The sequence below is a fragment of the Rhinopithecus bieti genome, unplaced genomic scaffold (genome assembly GCF_001698545.2).
Source record: "Rhinopithecus bieti isolate Rb0 unplaced genomic scaffold, ASM169854v2 scaffold_5023, whole genome shotgun sequence".
Classification (NCBI taxonomy): Eukaryota; Metazoa; Chordata; class Mammalia; order Primates; family Cercopithecidae; genus Rhinopithecus; species Rhinopithecus bieti.
Genome location: NW_016805223.1, coordinates 2,288,652 through 2,308,079, shown reverse-complemented (window position 1 = coordinate 2,308,079; position 19,428 = coordinate 2,288,652). Strand labels below are relative to the sequence as shown.

General features: G+C 39.6%; 1 protein-coding gene across 4 annotated transcripts in view; it reads left to right on the top strand.

Annotated features, from left to right (window-relative positions):
- Nucleotides 1–19,428, top strand: part of TMTC2 (transmembrane O-mannosyltransferase targeting cadherins 2) — a 466,566-nt gene that overhangs the window by 108,193 nt on the left and 338,945 nt on the right. Inside the window, exon 1 of one of the 4 annotated variants that reach the window (XM_017871704.1) lies at nt 2,869–3,080. The exons of 2 other annotated variants lie outside the window; for them this stretch is intronic. The gene's annotated coding sequence lies outside the window, so the exon portion shown is untranslated. Of the gene's footprint in view, nt 1–2,868; nt 3,081–13,207; nt 13,286–19,428 lie in introns of those variants that run through there. One more of the 4 variants, XM_017871705.1, reaches the window with a different exon arrangement.

The following is a 19,428-nucleotide window of genomic DNA, read 5'->3' as shown; positions in this document are numbered from 1 at the left end:
AAAAAAAAAAAAAAAAAAAAAGTAGTATAGTTTTAAGAAGCATTATTTAATTAATGTTCTTTCAATTTTCCAATGACAAGATGCAAATATAATATTTCCCTAATATATGTAGAACATGCTTTCATTAAAAATGACTAAATTAGTGTTACTCTGTCAAATGACACTTGATTTAATTTTAAAAGTATTAGCTGTAATAAAGAATTAACAGTATGAGGAGTTGAAGAATTTTCAAACGCCTTCTTCCCGTGCTGTTAGAAATGACTTAGGAGCTAGTAATATGGTGTGGGGGTGGGAAGGGGAGTTTTCAAGTTGGAACACTGCAACTTATTAGCATCTTTCAAACCCTAATGCTGTTTTGTCTCAGATAGATTTATTACACTGTCTTTTCCCCAATTCACTGCAGCGTGTGAAGGCTCAGTTGGAACAAACAAAAGAGATATATAACCTCTGAACCAATTAGCATAGCTTACAATGTTCTTAATAGGCTTATCTACTGTATATGAGACTTGGGAAAATGACTTAACTTTTATTCTTTCTTGATCCCTAGGGATGTTTTTCAATATCAACTGCTTTGTGCCCCCAGTATGTGATTTTCAGCTTTCTGATAGAAACCCTTCTTTACAATTTGATGGCTCCAGGGTGCTTCAGTCACTCACTTGTGACTGTTCACTTATTTGCACAGGCTCTGTTGATGCGTGAGAAGAGGGCACATGTGACTTGGTCCCAGGGCAGCCCGCTGGCCTCAGCCTGCATGTGGGACAGGGCGCAGTCCCGCAATTTGTTCAGCTAGTGTTGACTCCCGGGGAGCCCTCCTCTCTCACTCCTCCCCTCATCCTTTGTCCTCCCTCTTTTTACTGCTTGTCATTGGAATTTGGTTCGTCTTTTGTTCTTGAAAGGTATAAATGATGCACATTTTCCCTCTTCCGCATCTACCAACTCACACAGAAAAAAAGGGCTTGTGTTGGGGGGAAACACAAATTGAGGTGTATTGTTAGTGACATTTCATAGAACAGGCCAAGCTCTGCCTTGCATATTTATACAATTTTGATTCCACAAACAAGTGAAGGACTCTAAATCATGTGAATTTTGCTGGTTGTGTGTGTGTGTGTGTGTGTGTGTGTGTGTGTGTGTGTGTTTTATTTTTTAACAGCATCTATGGTTTTATTTTGTGTTAGGTCAAATGAGGTATTGGCATTACTACCTCTTATAAAGGCTTCTATTATAAATATATTAAAATGGTCATACTCCAATTACCATAATCAATGATTTTCCAATTTGAGAAGGTGAATTTAACCACATCTTGAAAGTATATTTATTAAGAGAATAGAGTGTGAACCCGGAGAGACATGCCTTAGTTATTGACTGTTTGACTTTGGGAATATTATCTAACTGATGCAAGTTGCAGTTTTGCCATTTGCAGAAAAGAAGTAGTTAGTTATCATGGGATCCTTGTGAATATTTATATAAAGCTACCAATAGTCTCTGCCTTGTAATAACCACTCAAGAAAAGGTAGCAGTGATGCTAATAGAAATCCTTTGGAAAAATAAAGACGAGGAGCCTGAGATTCTAAGAGAAGTAGGTCAACATGGAAGAGTTCATCTGTGAATCACTTGAATCCGAAGTTGAGATAATTGGCCGGGCGTGGTGGCTCATGCCTGTAATCCCAGCACTTTGGGAGCCTGAGACAAGTGAATCACTTGAGGTCAGGAGTTCGAGATCAGCCTGGCCAACATGGTGAAACCCCATCTTTACTAAAATACAAAATTAGCTGGGCTTGGTGGCACGTGTCTGTAATCCCAGCTACTTGGGAGGCTGAGGTGGGCGAATCGCTTGAACCTGGGAGGCAGAGATTGCAGTGAGCCGAGATCGCGCCACTGCACTTCAGCCTGGGTGACAGAGTGAGACTCCGTCTCAAAANATCACTTGAATCCGAAGTTGAGATAATTGGCCGGGCGTGGTGGCTCATGCCTGTAATCCCAGCACTTTGGGAGCCTGAGACAAGTGAATCACTTGAGGTCAGGAGTTCGAGATCAGCCTGGCCAACATGGTGAAACCCCATCTTTACTAAAATACAAAATTAGCTGGGCTTGGTGGCACGTGTCTGTAATCCCAGCTACTTGGGAGGCTGAGGTGGGCGAATCGCTTGAACCTGGGAGGCAGAGATTGCAGTGAGCCGAGATCGCGCCACTGCACTTCAGCCTGGGTGACAGAGTGAGACTCCGTCTCAAAAAAAAAAAAAAAAAAAAAAAAAAGAGGTTAAAAAATTATATGGTAAGACAGTCTGTATATTCTGTACATTATATCCACTATAGAAAACTCTCAGTCATATGTTGATATCATGGTCCTGTATTTAACCTAGTATTTGTGTCTGAAGGGTAGAGATTGGGTTGCCTTAAAAGAACGTTGGAAGGCCGGGCGCGGTGGCTCAAGCCTGTAATCCCAGCACTTTGGGAGGCCGAGGCGGGTGGATCACGAGGTCAGGAGATCGATTCCTGGCTAACACGGTGAAACCCCGTCTCTACTAAAAAGTACAAAAAACTAGCCGGGCGAGGTGGCGGGCGCCTGTAGTCCCAGCTACTCGGGAGGCTGAGGCGGGAGAATGGCGTGAACCCGGGAGGCGGAGCTTGCAGTGAGCTGAGATCCGGCCACTGCACTCCAGCCTGGGCGACAGAGCGAGACTCCGCCTCAAAAAAAAAAAAAAAAAAAACGTTGGTTTCCACAGGTGCTGTGGTTTGTTCACAGCCCCTCCAAAATTCAGGTGTTAACAATATCATGTCAACTAGAATGATGACAATATGTTACTAAGAGATGGACCCCTTATGACGTAATTAGGCCATGAAAGTTCTTCCCTGGTGAATTGGGATCATGATCCTTAAAAAAAAAAAGGCTTTAGGAGCACTCAACTAGCTTGCCCTTCTGCCTTCCACCATGTGGAGACACGATGTTTCTCCCTTTCTGGGGATGCAGCAACAAGGTGCCATCTTGGAAGCAGAGAGCAGCTCTCACCAGACAACACACCTGCCAGGGTATTGATCTTGGACTTCCTAGCTTGCAGAAGTCTGAGAAAATAAATTTCTCTGTAAGTTATCCAGTCAATCTCCAGTGTTTTGTTACAGAAGGACAAAGCAAACTTAGATAACAGTGGAGAGCATGATTAAGTGATTTCCACTGCTTTGCTTTTATATGTTGCAGATTTAGGTTTATGAGTTATCAGCTATATATTTTGGCTTTTCAGAGATAATAGGATGGGTTAGAATACCATAACACCAGAAACTTAGAACAGGGCCAGCCATATAGATGGCACTCAGTGTGTGTATCTGAAGTGAGTATGAGCAACCTCCCAGGCCTTTTGAGTGCTGGATTTTAATAAGATTGGGGTTGAGGTGGGGGTGGAGTTTTGGGAGGAGACTGTTTGTAGCCAGGACGACCTGGCTGAATTCATTGCAGTCCTGTATTTCAGTGAAATTTCAGTGAAAGCATTGAGAACTACTGAGGGAAAAATATAGAGCTGGTTACTAAGGTATCTTGAAACAAGGCTGAAGAATGAATTTTATTTGCTGTAAAAATTAGTTTTATAATAGACTGATAACCCCAGCTGAAGGCTCTCATGGTAAATTGAGCCCTTTAGCTTCTTGTTTTACTAGTGAAAAATTTCAGGAAAAGCTAGTGGCATTTACTCCAAAACAAACGAATAATTATTTACAGCCCTTTACATGCATTTTAACTTACACAACAGCTTCCTTTACATTTTGGTGAAAGTAATAAAAATAGCTTTAGCCTATTCCAGCAGTTTAATGTAAGTAGTTGGTTTAAGAATAACTTTGCTATGGTGGTAAGCTTAGGGGAAAAGTACATATGGTGCATAATATACTTAATGAAGTTGTTCTAAGTGACTCCTCCTCAGCAGCCTCTTTGGCTGAACTGTAGTAGAAACTTCCTCCCCAGCCTGTTTCTTCTCAGGCTGATTCTATGAAGCAGAGTGGTCTAAAGACAAAGAGCAGGTTGTACTGGGAGTCTGACTGGGATATAAGTGCAGGTTCTGCAACTTACCAGCTACTGGTTATAACCTTGGTCAGGTCACTCAACCCCTCTAAGCCTCAGTTTCTCCAACTTTAAAATGGGGATGTAAAAGTTCCTACTTCATGATTTTGTGAAGTTTTATTGAATTTATCTCATGAATAGATATAATTAGCTCAAAATAAAAGTTGACTATAATAACAATTATTTAAGATATGTTTGTATAATATAAGACTAAATGTTGGTTCATGCTGTGATTTATGTCAGAGGATCTGAAGTTTTTAGTTCCCTTTCCAATGCAGGCTGTTTTGTTCATACTTTACCTTGTTCACAGTATCATTAGCTTCCCTGCCTTGCTTTCTGCAACACTGATTGCCATTTTAAAAATATAATGGGTATTCTACAAGTGATCTTGAAATTTTTATTTATACCACTGGAAAATGATTTGAAATATTTCCCATATAGCCTAGGTGTTACTGTGAAGCAGTGTGTTGCTAATTACAATTTTAATAAAACGTGTGGGAGGCTGTCTTCACACTAATTGTTTTATTCACCAAGACAATTGTTACACTTCTGTATGGTAATGAATTGGACAGTAACTGTTACGTACTTCAGAGAAATAGGCTTCCTTGTTGCTAAAGTGAATAGGTTGGTTGAATTTTACATAGAAATGACCATGTAGCAGCACCTCTGGTATGGTCTCCTGATACATGGCGTTTTAGGAAGCACTGTTTTATTCAAGTATCACAACGTATATTGGCTGCTGTGTGTAATAAGATCTAGGCCGACAAAAAAAAGAGTAACGTCAAAAGCGTATAAAAAAATCTCAGTATCTCTATTTTCTGAATTCTGTGAATTACATGCTAAATCAGTTTTAAAGATAAGAGGTGCTGGTTTATCAAGCTTTGGATTATCTGACAGTGGTTTTCTGGCTTACTCATATATTCAGTGCATGTTTTTGAAGGATTTTAGGTAGACAGAACCAGGATAATATTAAGTCATTTTAGGCCCATGTGGGAAGATTAGATCATTCAATTTATATAAAATGCTCTAAATCTTGTAATTCCTAGGTACCATGAATGGCTCTAAAATTGTTTACAGAGTAGGTTTTGTTTTGCTTTTTTAGAGTAGTCATTTTTAATATAACCCACCTAATTTTTGTTTGTTTGTTTGTTTGTTTGTTTTTTTGAGATGGAGTCTGGCCATGTCGCCCAGGCTGGGGTGCAGTGGCGCTATCTCTGCTCACTGCAAGCTCCGTCTCCGGGGTTCACGCCATTCTCCTGCCTCAGCCTCCCGAGTAGCTGGGACTACAGGCACCCGCCACCACGCCCGGCTAATTTTCTGTATTTTTAGTAGAGACGGGGTTTCACCGTGTTAGCCAGGATGATCTTGATCTCTTGAACTCGTGATCCGCCCACCTCGGCCTCCCATAGTGCTGGGATTACAGATGTGAGCCACCGCGCCTGGCCACCTAATTTTCATTTTAAAAGATATAAAGACTTGGGGCTGGGTGTGGTGGCTCACGCCTGTAATCCCAGCCCTTTGGGAGGCCAAGATGGGTAGATGGCAAGCGTGGTGGCGGCACCTGTAGTCTCAGCTACTCCGGAGGCTGAGGCAGGAGAATGGTGTGAATCCGGGAGAGGGAGCTTTCAGTGAGCCAAGATCGTGTCACTGCACTCCAGCCTGGGTGATAGAGGGATACTCCGTCTCAAAAAACAAAACGAAAAAAAAGATGTAAAGACTTGGCTGGTTGCGGTGGCTCGAACCTGTAATCCCAGCACTTTGGGAGGCCGAGGTGGTTGGATCACTTGAGTTCAGGAGTTTGAGACCAGCCTGGCTAACATGGTGAAACCCCGTCTCCACTAAAAATATAAAAAATTAGCTGGGCGTTGTGGTGGGAGCCTGTAATGCCAGCTACTTGGGAGGCTGAGGCAGGAGAATCGCTTGAACTGGGAAGGCGGAGGTTGTAGTGAGCTGAGATCACACCACCGCACTCCAGCCTGGGCAACAAGAGCGAAACTCTGTCTCAAAAAAAAAAAAAAAAGGGAAGATTTACTAGTTAGAGAAGTTGTGACTAATGAACAGCCAGAGGTAAACGAAAATATACATCTGAAACAAATCCAGACAATGATGATATTTGCAGGAAAAATTTTGCTTTCCAGAGCAGTAAGCTCTAGCTGATTCACTCTAAAAAGTCCATGTTGCATTTACAACTCCAGCAAAAGATACCATTCTTTACCTTTACAACAGAAAGTTTGTCCCTTCTGCCAATCTGTACATCTGTCTGACTGATATTCTTGCTATAAAATATTTTCATGGGAGAATTACTACCAAGGAATTATCTGTAGTAGTTACCTATAACTTTATATAGAATGATTATACTCATGATAGCACTGATTTCAAAAATACATGCAGTGTTGAAAAATGTACTCAGTCCTGCAGACCAGAGATTAGATTGTTATGGACTAAGGGTTTAATGACCTGCCCTGATGGAGAATCACTTGACTCTCTTGGTTCCAGCCTTCATATTGCAAGAAGAGAGATTATCCCCTGTTGTTTTCTAGAAGAAGTGAGCTTCACATATGAAGGGGCATTTCCTAGGGATTACGTGGAAAGGTAGAAAAGAAAGATGCCCTTTCTCTCACTGCTGTAAGTCACATATCTCTGAGATTTTTAGGGGGGTTGGGGGGGTACGAGTTTCCTAGGACCACTGTAACAAAGCACCACAGACTGGGAGGTGTAAATAGTAGATATATTTTGGCCGGGCGCGGTGGCTCAAGCCTGTAATCCTAGCACTCTGGGAGGCCGAGACGGGTGGATCACGAGGTCAGGAGATCGAGACCATCCTGGCTAATACGGTGAAACCCCATCTCTACTAAAAAATACAAAAGAACTAGCCGGGCGAGGTGGCGGGCACCTGTAGTCCCAGCTACTCGGGAGGCTGAGGCAGGAGAATGGCATGAACCCGGGAGGCAGAGCTTGCAGTGAGCTGAGATCCGGCCACCGCACTCCAGCCCGGGTGACAGAGTGAGACTCTGTCTGAAAACAAACAAACAAACAAACAAAAATAGTAGATATATTTCTTCTGCAAGTTCTGGAGGCTAGACATCTGAGATAGTGTCTGCAGGGTTGGTTTCTTCTGAGAACTGTGGGATTAGTTCTGTGTGTCTCCCTTTCTCAGCTTCTGGTAGTTTGTTGACCATCTCTGGCTTTCCTGGCCTTGTATTCCAATCTGAGCCTTCATCTTCACATAGTTGTCACTCTGCATGTGTGTCTGTGTCCACATTTCCCCTTTTTATATAGACACCTCAACATATCTTTTTGAGGGTGCACAACTTAACCTACAACAGAGTTCTTGCCCATCAATCCCTCAGAGTTGCTTACTGTAGTTGTAGTGTTCTTACCGGCAAGGAGCATGAAGTTTCACGGTGAAGCTTTCACCATCACCTGTGCCGGGCATGTGTTGTTTCTTTGTCCAGGATCCTAGTTCCAGTCAATTTCTCTGGCCTTTTGCAAGACTACATCAGAATACATAGTATAATAAAAAAGTAAAGAGATATAAACTAATTTAATGTGTGTTTGTAGGTATGAAGCAGAGAAGTTAAAGTATTTAAGCCGTGGAATCTAACCTGGTTTCAAATAATGGCTTTCCTATCCCTGTGACCTGGGCAAGGCACGTAAACCTCAATTTCTTCATCTGTCGACTGAAGGTACTAATAGTGTCTTTCTCACAGAGGATTGCTTGCAGAATAAATGAGATATTAGTCGTAAAGCCTTAGCTGTAGTGCCTGGCCTATAGGGTGAGCATACAAAATGACAGCCTACAAGAAGGCAAACAAAAAGTTCTGCTGCCTCTTGCAGATACTGGGAAACAGGCCTATACCCGGGCTGAGGGAGACATCTAGCTTATTACTTTGCAGTGTGGCTTGCCTCTGTCTGCTACAAGTCCTACTCTGTCATGATTCCTGCTCTGTTCAGCTTGTGTGTCTGGACAGTTGTTCTCCTTACTCGGCACCCAGCTGGACACCAGACTGCTTTCTTTTCTTTCAAGCTGTTGCATTTATTGTGTTTTCAGAGCAGGACTCATATTTTTCTCATTAAAGCACATTATTGAAGGAAAGGGAGAAAAAGGTAAATGTCAGAATTTACTTAAGCTCCTGAAGTAGTAAATGCTATTTAACATCCTCCCACCACCAAAATTTGAGTTTTAGTGTTTCCACACTTAAGAACTTGAAAACGTATGACTTAACTGTCATTGATGAGATAATAAAAATGACACCTCCGTACTTTTTTTGCAGAGAGTAGGGAGACAACAGGGTTTGTCCTTGTCAGTTTTTAACTGGTAGAGTCAAATCCTATAGAAACACATTTTTCCTGTTAGCATTTATTTGGAAAAATGGAATGTGTTTGTGTGTGGCTTAGAGCTGTCCCTGTTGGTTGTACATCATTATTAAACAACAAAGAGGGGGTTAAATCAGAAACACACATTGGCATGCTTAGTAAACGTATTAATGGAAGTTCAGGATACTAGCCTATAGCTTTGTAACTTTTATGTATTTGATTCTCAACAGTACTTATTTATAAACCTTTTAAAAAGAAGGCAAGGGTTTTGACAACTTCCAAAATACTTGGCCATCGTTTTTAAGGATGTCCTATGTTCAAACTTGTATGATAGGCCCCGTGGGAGGATTTCAGGCATGGAGTGAGGATGAGGGAATCTTCCACTGTAATAAGGGACATAAGACAATTGGGTAAAGGCATTTGCAGGAATAGAACTGATTTCTAATTGGGTAATTCGAGAAAAGGTTTTTAGTTTTCCTTCCTGAAAGATAAAATTGATTTTGACAAAACAGGGTAAAGGAGGAAGAATTCCAAGGAAAAGACATGAGATATATGAAAGTGAATTGCTGGTTTGAAGAATGAAGTATAGAAATAATGTTGGAAAGACAGGAAAAGAACCAGTTGTAGAAGGTTGATGATAGCACACTAAGGGGTTTAGACTTTGTGGTAGAAAATTAGGAGTAACCCCTTTGAACAGGCTCTGCAGAAGAAAACACTAGTCTGGTAGTGTAGGATACTTAGAGATACTTTGGTGATGGAGACAGCTTCAAGGAGCTTCTGTAGTATTCCTGGTTTGTAGTCATGAGGGCTTGAATGTTATTAATGAAAGTCAGAATGTGGAGAGAATGACAAGAAATGAAAGTCAGAATGTGGAGAGAATGACAAGATGTGTGACATATTGTAAAAGTGTTATCAACAGGACTTGATGCATGTTAGAATATGAGAAGGAATCAAAGATGACTCCCATGTTTTGATCCAGGGTATCTAGGAACACTGAATGGCAAATGTAAAGAATACAAGAGGATGTTAAATTTTGGGTATATCATCCTCGAGTGGCCAGTATGACATTGTATCCAGGTGAATGCCTCACAAGGCAGTTGGAAATGTGAAAGACTTGGTGAGAGGAACAAATATTGGATTCATTCTCATTGACAAGACATCAAGACAGCTGAGTTTGTTACAGTAGGTAGCTAGCCAGGCAGGCTAGAGAAAGCTCCCCACTCTCTACCCACCAGGAATATCAGGTAATCATCAGGTGATGGTTCAGCAGTTATCACAAGGCCTCTCTAAAAATGATGGTTGGCAGCCAGCACCAGGGAGAGGCAGTTTCCTGATGGTTCACAGTTGTTACATGAAAGTGATAACTGATCTCAGGTGCCAGGGAGAGGCAATTTCACAATAGACAAAAACACTTGAAATTGGTAATTGGCAGCTCAGGAATTGGACGAGTAGGCTTGGTCATGTGCATTAGGAGACAAAATGGCAAGAGTATGACCTTCCAGAGGCATTCCCCTGGAAAAGGGAAAAATGCTTCCGTTGAGCATGCATGCACCTCCAGTAGACACACTGTGCATGCTCACCTCCCAAATGTTAGCAGGCCACCGGGCATGCGGGCAGCCCACTCCAAGGAAAGGATCACGGTAAAAGGGACGCAAGACACCAGAAGTAGTGCCAACATATAAAACCCCAAATCAAAAGGTCAGACACCACACTTGACCTCCAGAGTTCCCGCTTGGGTCTCTTCCAAGTGTATCGTCTTTTCTTTCCTGTCCTAAAGCTTTTTAATAAACTTTCTTTCCTACTCTGAAACTTGCTTCGGTGTCTTTTTCTGTCTTATGCCCTTCAGTGGAATTCTTCTGAGGAGGCAAGTATTGAGGTTGCTGCAGACCGGTATGGATTCATCTCCGGCAATTCAGATATTCATCACATCCCTAAGAAGTTCAGTGACATGAATGCTATTTCAAAGAAAATAGGGTTAAAAACTTCAAGCTCTGGAGGAGGAGCTGGAAAGAAGGGAGTAATGATCTTCAGAGAGCAGAATGAAAGTGCAGCCTCACAGAGTAGTACAGGAGAGAGCATGACGAAGGCAATGCAGTAGTCAATAGCATGAAATGTTTTTGTGAGATAAAGGAGGTTGGTCACCTTTCAGAAAGAGTTTTTGGCTAAGAGTATAGGGGCCTAGATCAAAGTAAATGGAGTTAAGGCATCTATAAGTGTTCAAAAGTGGAAACTGCTTTTATTGACTTCCTCTGAAAATTTCTAGAATTTCTTTGAAAATCATGATGTATTATTTTGTTACCTAGAAACTTTTCTGAAAGATAAGTCTTGGGGCTTTTAATGGAAGAGGTGTTACTTCTTCACTCCTGGACCTTTTAAGCAGTGATGATTGCATTTTGTTTTAATAACAAAAGGTGGGCTTTGCAAAGAATACAGTAGGTGCTTAGATAAATATTTTTTTTAATTGATCTTTTGAAGCACCTTATCTCCTTAAATATAAAAGGGCTTTCTACAAAAGGCTCAAGTGCTTATTGATCAACTGATACCGATTTAAAATTGAAATGTCGGTTTTCAGAAGGAGTAACTTTTTCCAGTATTGAATAGTGCAATGAGGCTTTTTACCCAGAAATTTCAAGGAGCACTCAGTTTTCATAAGAAATCTTGCATTTGAAGACACTGGAAGTTGATTTTCTTCACAACCATTAACATATAAGAGACAGACCTAAACTATGACTGTACATGGCCCCTATGGAAGCACAGTGGATTGCCCCTGTTAGAAATGCTTGTTCCCCGGTGCCATAAAGAAACAACACTTGAACATAAATTTAACTTCCTCTCAAGGCCAGTTTTACTTTCTGCAGAAAGGGTACACCCTCCAGCAGTTTTGCCATGAGAGTATACCGAACAAAGGAGACAGGGTCATTTATAACCTGACACATCCACCCTACTGCTGTGTCTAGTTTCCACTGACTGGTATAGGACTTCACATTCTATATTTGTCCCTGTTGGCTAGCAACTTAGAACTTTTAAAAAGAGGCAAAGGCAGAGGAAAACAAAGGAAGGAGGACGTAACTTGTGGAATGCTGAGAAAGGTAGAAACACCTTCAAATAAGGAAGAGGAACAGGCTATGACTTAATGCTTCCTTGGACTAGTATAAGCATGCCAAGGCAAATATTTAGGCTAAATTGTGGGAGCTAAGAACACAAAGTACATTGATTTCTTTATTACGGCTAGCAGATATTTAAGAATGTTAGCACAGGTCTTTAAATAATTTTTGCTTAGAGAAGTTACTATTTAATCCTAGTTAGATGGGAGGGAAGTCTTTGAAGAGGAACCTCTACTTTACTTTTTACACCCCTTAGTAAGTTTGCTTCCCTCCGCCTTTTTTTTTTTTTTTTTTTTTTTTTTTTGAGACGAAGTCTCGCTCTGTCACCCAGGGTGGAGTACAGTGGCGCGATCTCGGCTCACTGCAAGCTCTGTCTCCCGGGTTCACGCCATTGTCCTGCCTCAGCCTCCCTAGTAGCTGGGACTATAGGCGTCTGGCACCACGCCTGGCTAATTTTTTTGTATTTTTAGTAGAAACGGGGTTTCACTGTGTTAGCCAGGATGGTCTCAATCTCCTGACCTCGTGATCCTCCCGCCTCCCAAAGTGCTGGGATTACAGGCATGAGCCACTGCACCCAGCCAGCTTTTCCACTTTTTTAAAAAAGCCGTTGGCCTTTCATTGCTATCATCAGTGGTGCTATATAAAATTTTAATTTTTTTAATTAATTCACCATGTCTTTATTGAACATCTAGTTGGTGCTAGACACTCTACTCGTTCTGGGAATACTGAGATGAATGATACAGCTTTTATCCTTGAGGCATATGCTGTTTAGTAGGGGAGGCAGAGAAGTAAACAGATAAATCAAAATTCAACCAGTGTGGGATATGAACAAGGTACTGTGGAAGCATCTCGAGGGGAAGGAAGCACTGGGAGGAACTGGAAGGAAATCTTTTATTTTGTGAATTGAGTTAAACATTGTTAGATGGCAGCAAATCTAAGTGGTTCACGACTGACAAATGATTCAGGAAATTCTGTTTTCTTTACTGTTTTCTGCCAACTCTGACAGCATTATTTTAAGAAAAGAAAAAAATGGCTCAATTAGTCACACAAATATAGTAAACTTGAAATTACTTAAGTAGTAAGGAGTTATGACTGATACTCCATGGCAACCACAGTTGAATTTCTCCAACTTGCCCAAAAGGACCAAAAAAGAATCAGATAAAGTATTGGGCATTGTATTTATTTTATCCTTGGTATTTGACATTTTGAATCTACCCCCATTCTCCAGTGGGGGTAGATACAGAACGTGGATGTACAATTGACCTTTAAACAATGCACGGATTAAGGGCACCAAGCCCAGTGCAGTCGAAAATGTGCGTATAATTTTTGACTCCTCAAAAGCTTCATTACTAATACTATTGACTAGAAACCTTACTGATAAGTTAATTAACCCATTTGGGATATGTATTATATACTGTATTCTTACAGTAAAGTAAGTTAGAGAAAAATATTACTAGGAAAATTTAAGAGAGAAAAAAATATGTTCATTATTCATTAAATGGAAGTGGATCATCATAAAGGTCTCCATCCTTGTTGTCTTCGCATTGAGTAGCCTTCCGAGGAGGAGGAAGAGGAGGGGTTTGTCTTGCTGTGTTAGATGCAAAGGCAAAAGAGAATCTGTGTAAGTGGATCCAAACGGTTCAATTGTTTGTTGTTCAGGGTCAGCTGTGTATACACCGTTCTTAAATATGTGGATTGTGTACATATTTTGTCCAAGAAAATCTACCCATGATTTTATGACTCCTGGCACAGAACCCTGTTGATTTCAAAACACGCTCCTAACATGTGTGATTGACAGGCTGTTTGAAGCAAACAGGAATTGGTATGTAGATCTTCAAATTCTAACTAATTAATGGAAATATTCAGAAATATTCTGGGATATTAATGTGCTGTTCATTCAATATGACTTTTAAACCTGTGAAACATAGGAAGTGATTGTGTTCATCGTCAAATGATTTTTCACTTTATAAAGGGATTTACCCAGGGTTCCTTTAATTAGATAGTTTTACTCAGTGCATTTAATTGTTAGTTTCCAAACCATTAATTCCTTGACGGAAGACTGGAGATTGACAGAAAACTGGAGAGGCAGACAGCTTAAACCAGAGTGTGAGGAACGCACCTCTAAATTTTATTGTTTGAAATGGAGCAAAAAGAAGGATAACTAGTTCCCTTTGATTTAGTGTCAATTGTTGGGGAAATACTTTATTTTCATATCCTGTGTGAGTGCTACCTCTAGGAGATAAAGTAGGTATTTCAGTGCAAGTTTCTTCTGTGACTTACTGCACCAAATATGGACTTAGAAGCATCAGAGACAATGCATGATCCAGAGGCAATGCATGTTTCTAATGACTGATGGAAATAAGATCCCATAAATCTTTTTCTGTGTCTTAGGTAAGTTATATATGGTCTTTGAATGTGGGGCCAAATTGAATGAGGAAGCATTATGTGAGGTAGAATGTGTCCTTACAGAAAGAGCTAACAAATACAAAATATCCAGACTCATTTATTCTGGGATAGCATAAGTAGACCAGTGATCTAACATTACTATAGGTGATGGAGCCATCCTAATAGATAGATTTGAGATTTAGACTGGAAATGAATAGTCTGAACAAGAGAGAGTTTATGAATTTAATTAATGTAAAACTTTAAAAAATTTAGATGGATGATTACAAACAGAATCATCCAATTTATATTTGTAGCTACCTAAAACTTATTAGGCCTTTCTTATAATGGGCTTTAAAATTTTTTAGATTTTATTTGAGACTGTTTAATAATGATTTTTTTAAAAAATTAATCTTAAAAGTCTTTAAAACCTTAAAAAAAACTATTTAAAAAAGAGTGGCTGCATCTCTGGGAATTAAAAACCAATAGAGAATATTAATATAAGTCGAACCAAAATGTCATTAAAATTCCAATTACCTCACAGTAAAATTATTAGCTAATTACCCAAAACAACATGAATTTTTTAAATGTTTCAGAAAAGAAATGTGGTGATATAATTAATGTACATGTATCTTAAACTTTTTTCTTGAACTTTTGTTATGCTTTCTTAGAAAATAGGAGACAATATAGTTTTATTTCTATACTGAATATAAGAAGGTGGTATGTTAACTACAATAAAATAACTTTTATTTGTATAGTTCTTTGTAATTTTAAATGTTCTTTTATGTATATTTAATCTTTAACCAGATAGTGAAGGAATTATTGCTGTCAGTTCGTAGATATGGAAACTGAGCTGAAACATTAAATTAAATCATCAAGGACTATAAATGCTTACTCCTTTCATTTCTTCATCTGTTTATTATTCAGACATATATTGATCACCCTTATATGCCAGGAGGCCCTCTATTGGTATTGGAAGCAAAATTTATACTTGGATCTTTTGGTATCTACTCCAGTATTCTTCTCCTGTCACTACTAGCTGCATTGCAAATGCAGTCCAGAATTATAGCTTAAGCGATACGCCTTTTTACTAGACAGAGTTTGGGATTAGTTTTTATTTTATAATAGATAAATAATATTTTTCTATTCCGCTAACATTTTAATGTATAGATTTTCTGTAATCAGCCTTTTGTTTAAAGTATGTATTGGCCGGGCGCGGTGGCTCAAGCCTGTAATCCCAGCACTTTGGGAGGCCGAGACGGGCGGATCACGAGGTCAGGAGATCGAGACCATCCTGGCTAACACCGTGAAACCTCGTCTCTTCTAAAAAAAAAAAAATACAAAAAACTAGCCAGGCGAGGTGTTGGCGCCTGTAGTCCCAAGCTACTCGGGAGCTGAGGCAGGGAGAATGGCGTAGAAACACCGGGAGGCGGAGGCTTGCAGTGGAGCTTGATGATCCCGGGCCACTGCAACTCCAGCCTGGCGGGCAGAGGTGGAGCTCCGCCTCAAAAAAAAAAAAAAAAAAAAAAAAAAAGTATGTATTGCCCAAAAGTTTTGTCCATTACTATATAAAATTGCAGTTAAATTCTTATATAATCTCTCCTTCCACTTGGTATGGAAAAGATTCCTCTTTCAAGATTTCTTAGGCTTTTAAATCCATTGTTTGATTTTTTTTCTAGGAAAGAAGCTATCTCAATTGATTTTTTTATTCTGAGTGAATAAAAATAAGATTCAGAAATTATTTACATAATTTATATATTGATCGTATTTAGACATAGTAAATAAAAGCATTCATGGTAAAGAAACAAAGGATTTTACAGCTAATGACCAATAATATGCATTGGTCATAGGAAGAATATTCCAAATCTAGTTTAATAAATTGTTCTTGGTTATATACTCAACAGTTACGCTAGGTTCTTCATAAGATTTTTTTTTAATAGAGAAAAATCCACAGATCTTGCTTTGCGTGTGATCATAACCTGGTTGGGAAGGGATACTAATAACTCCATTACAAGCTGGAGTGAAATATGTGTAGCCAACTTCCTTTAGTATACAGAAGACTGAATGCTTAAGTCCTCAGGGTACAGTTTTGCAGGGTAAAGGAGACAGTTGTATTGGGACTCATTTTAAAGGATGAGCAGATTCCTGCAGGGGAGATGGATATTTTGAGATTGCACACTGGAATTTTAAAAAGTGTTTAAACATACAGTATATAAGTATGTCTACAAATTGGATTTTTAAAAATCTTATTGCTATTAGATATTCTCACAAAGACTTAAGTCATCCATAATTTTTTCTTACTATTACCTATCCTCTCTGAGGTTGAGTAGGAGTTGGAGGCAGGAGCAGATTCTGTGTATGCAGTAAGTCATTGCCAGTTGCCTGGAGCACAGTAGTTTTGGGACTAGAGTGTGAATGTGAGTTGGGATTCATATCAGGAATTACTAACATACAAGAAATAATTATTTCTTGCCATTTTCCCTGGACTAATGACTCTGAGAAGAAACATAGAAGAAACATCGTATTTGATACACCCAGTATGTCATCAGCTGTTTTTTATTTGAGGGAAATACTTACGGTATGGGGTCGTACACTTCGAATATTCTCCAAATTAGGCTGGTCCTTTCTGTATATATTATCTTAATCTCTCTTCATTTTGGAGGAGCTGAAATGCTGAGAATTTATATACAGAATCCTTTTGTGGAGAAATTTAGAATGTTCCGGTCATGCATAATGATACTTACTTTTGTCTTGGATATGGAGAGAAAATGTTCATGATTAGAATCTATACATGCTTAATGAGAGAGAAGACTGAATGATAATCAGTTGCTTTTGCATACCAGTTCCTTTAAAAGCATAGAAAAAGTGGACTTTTTTTTTTTTTCTTTGCTGTGATCAAAGGAAGCTTATACTGATTACTGTCAAGTGTTAGATTTTGATTTTCTTTAAAACGTAGTGGATGAGATTTTAATTTGCTTTTCATGTAAAAGGCAAAGGTGCATTGTTTATATGAATCCCACATTACAAACTGTTTAGCTTTAAACAACATGGAAATTAATTATAATTTACACTATTAGCAGAATTATTAGAAAACAAAACAAACATTTTACATACAAAACTTTGACCCCAAAATTGGGTCTGTGAGATCCTCTTTCAAGCATGGGAAGTTCTGCATTTTCCAGCAAAGTTTTTATAAAACAGAAATTAAGTGTTTTTCATTCACTTTATGCAGGAAATAGTTATTGTGCACTGATATGGTTAGGCTTTGTGTCCCCACCCAAATCTCATCTCAAATTGTAATCCCCATAATCCCCACATGTCAAGGGAGAGACCAGGTGGAGGTAACTGAATCATGGGGGCTGTTTCCCTCATGCTGTTCTCATGACAGTGAGGAAGTTCTCACAAGATCTGATGGTTTATGAGGTGCTCTTCCCCCTTCGCTGGGCACTTCTCCTACCTGCTACCTTGTGAAGAAGGTGATTTGCTTCCCCTTCACCTTCCCTCATGATTGTAAGTTTCCCCAGAGATGCTGAACCATGAGTCACTTAAATCTCCTTCTTTTGGCTGGGTGTGGTGGCTCACACCTCTAATCCCAGCACTTTGGGAGGCTGAGGCGAGAGGATCAAGAGTTCAGGAGATGAAGACCATCCTGGCTAACACAGTGAAACCCCATCTCTACTAAAAATACAAAAATATTAGCTGGGCATGGTGGTGGGTGCCTGTAGTCCCAGCTACTCGGGAGGCTGAGGCAGGAGAATCACTTGAACACGGGAGGCAGAGGTTGCAGTGAGCCAAGATCGAGCCACTGCACACCAGCCTGGGCAACAGAGCGAGACTCTGTCTCAAAAATAAATAAATAAAATAAAATCTCCTTCTTTTATAAATTACCCAGTCTTGGGCAGTTCTTTATAGCAGTATGAAAACGTACTGATACAAGCACTTATTTTGTATTAGGCATTTTTCTAGTAATTGTGCTGCAGAAAGATCCGCCCTCATATAGAAATTTTATTCTCATTAATTAATTAGGTTTTGGTCAATTTCTTTTATATTTTACAATAATAGTATTAATTTAGTTGCTCACCATACATATTTCTTAAGCCAATATTATGTATAAATTCTAAGTAGTGTTGTCACAGAAAGAAATGGATCAGCGCAAATGTATGTATAAGGAACATTAGGGAAAATTGTTTAAAGCTTTAGTATATTCAGAGGATGGATCTGAAGTTTCATATATTTGCAAATCATTTTAGAAATTTCAAATGTAATTTAAATTACAATGATAAGAGCTGATATAAGTTTTTCTGAAAGAGTGAGCCCTTTATACTATGAAAAGTATTTTTTAATATTAGATTCCTGCTTATAGGTAAAATTACTTAGTACATTTTTTGAGATTTATTTGAAGTTTTCTATTCCATACTCTCCTTTTTTTTTTTTTTTCCCTGAGATGGAGTCTCACTCTGTCGCCCAGACTATAGTGCAGTAGCATGATCTCAGCTCACTGCAGCCTCGCCTCCTGGGTTCATGCAGTTCTCCTGCCTCAGCCTCCTGAACAGCTGGGATTACAGGCACCTGTCACGACACCTGGCTAATTTTTGTAATTTTAGTAGAGACAGGGTTTCGCCATGTTGGCCAGGCTGGTCTCGAACTCCTGACCTCAGGTGATCCACCTGCCTCGGCCTCCCAGAGTGCTGGGATTACAGGCGTGAGCCACATTCTCTCCTTCTTAAGATATCTTATCTGAAATTTTAAGAGAATGCTAGTACCATAATTTTTCTTTTTCAGTAGTACATATCACTTACTGATACTTATTAGAAGTAAAATCAGTTATTGCAGTTGTCTCAGAGTGACACTGCATGTAATTTCAACTGCATGTAATGCCATCACTGCATGTAATTTCAACTGTTTCTGTCTGTAATAGTGGTTGTATTGAGATTAATTCATGAAACCTTAAATTCCCTGGGAATTAAAACAAAAAAAGAAACTCATAAGAAGTAAGGAATTTATTTTAAAGTAATGGCCCAACTGGAAATCTGCATTTAAAATTTGTCCATTTAATGGAAAGCGTCAGCTGACTTAGCCAACTTTTTTGAGTGGAAGGGTTATTTAAGGTGACATCTAGTCAATTTGAAATGTATATAGACCCAAAATCAAGTGGAATTGTATTAACTTAAACTATTGGATATTTTCTATATCATGTGGCATACCTGTAACAAAGACAGTTAAGATAGAATTATGGAAAGCATATTTTACATGTGATAAAAGATGGTTTCTGTAGGTTTATTGAAATAATTGGGCCGGGCGCGGTGGCTCAAGCCTGTAATCCCAGCGCTTTGGGAGGCCGAGACGGGCGGATCACAAGGTCAGGAGATCGAGACCATCCTGGCTAACCCGGTGAAACCCCGTCTCTACTAAAAAAATATACAAAACTAGCCGGGCGAGGTGGCGGGCGCTTGTAGTCCCAGCTACTCGGGAGGCTGAGGCAGGAGAATGGCATAAACCCGGGAGGCGGAGCTTGCAGTGAGCTGAGATCCGGCCACTGCACTCCAGCCTGGGCGACAGAGCGAGACTCCGTCTCAAAAAAAA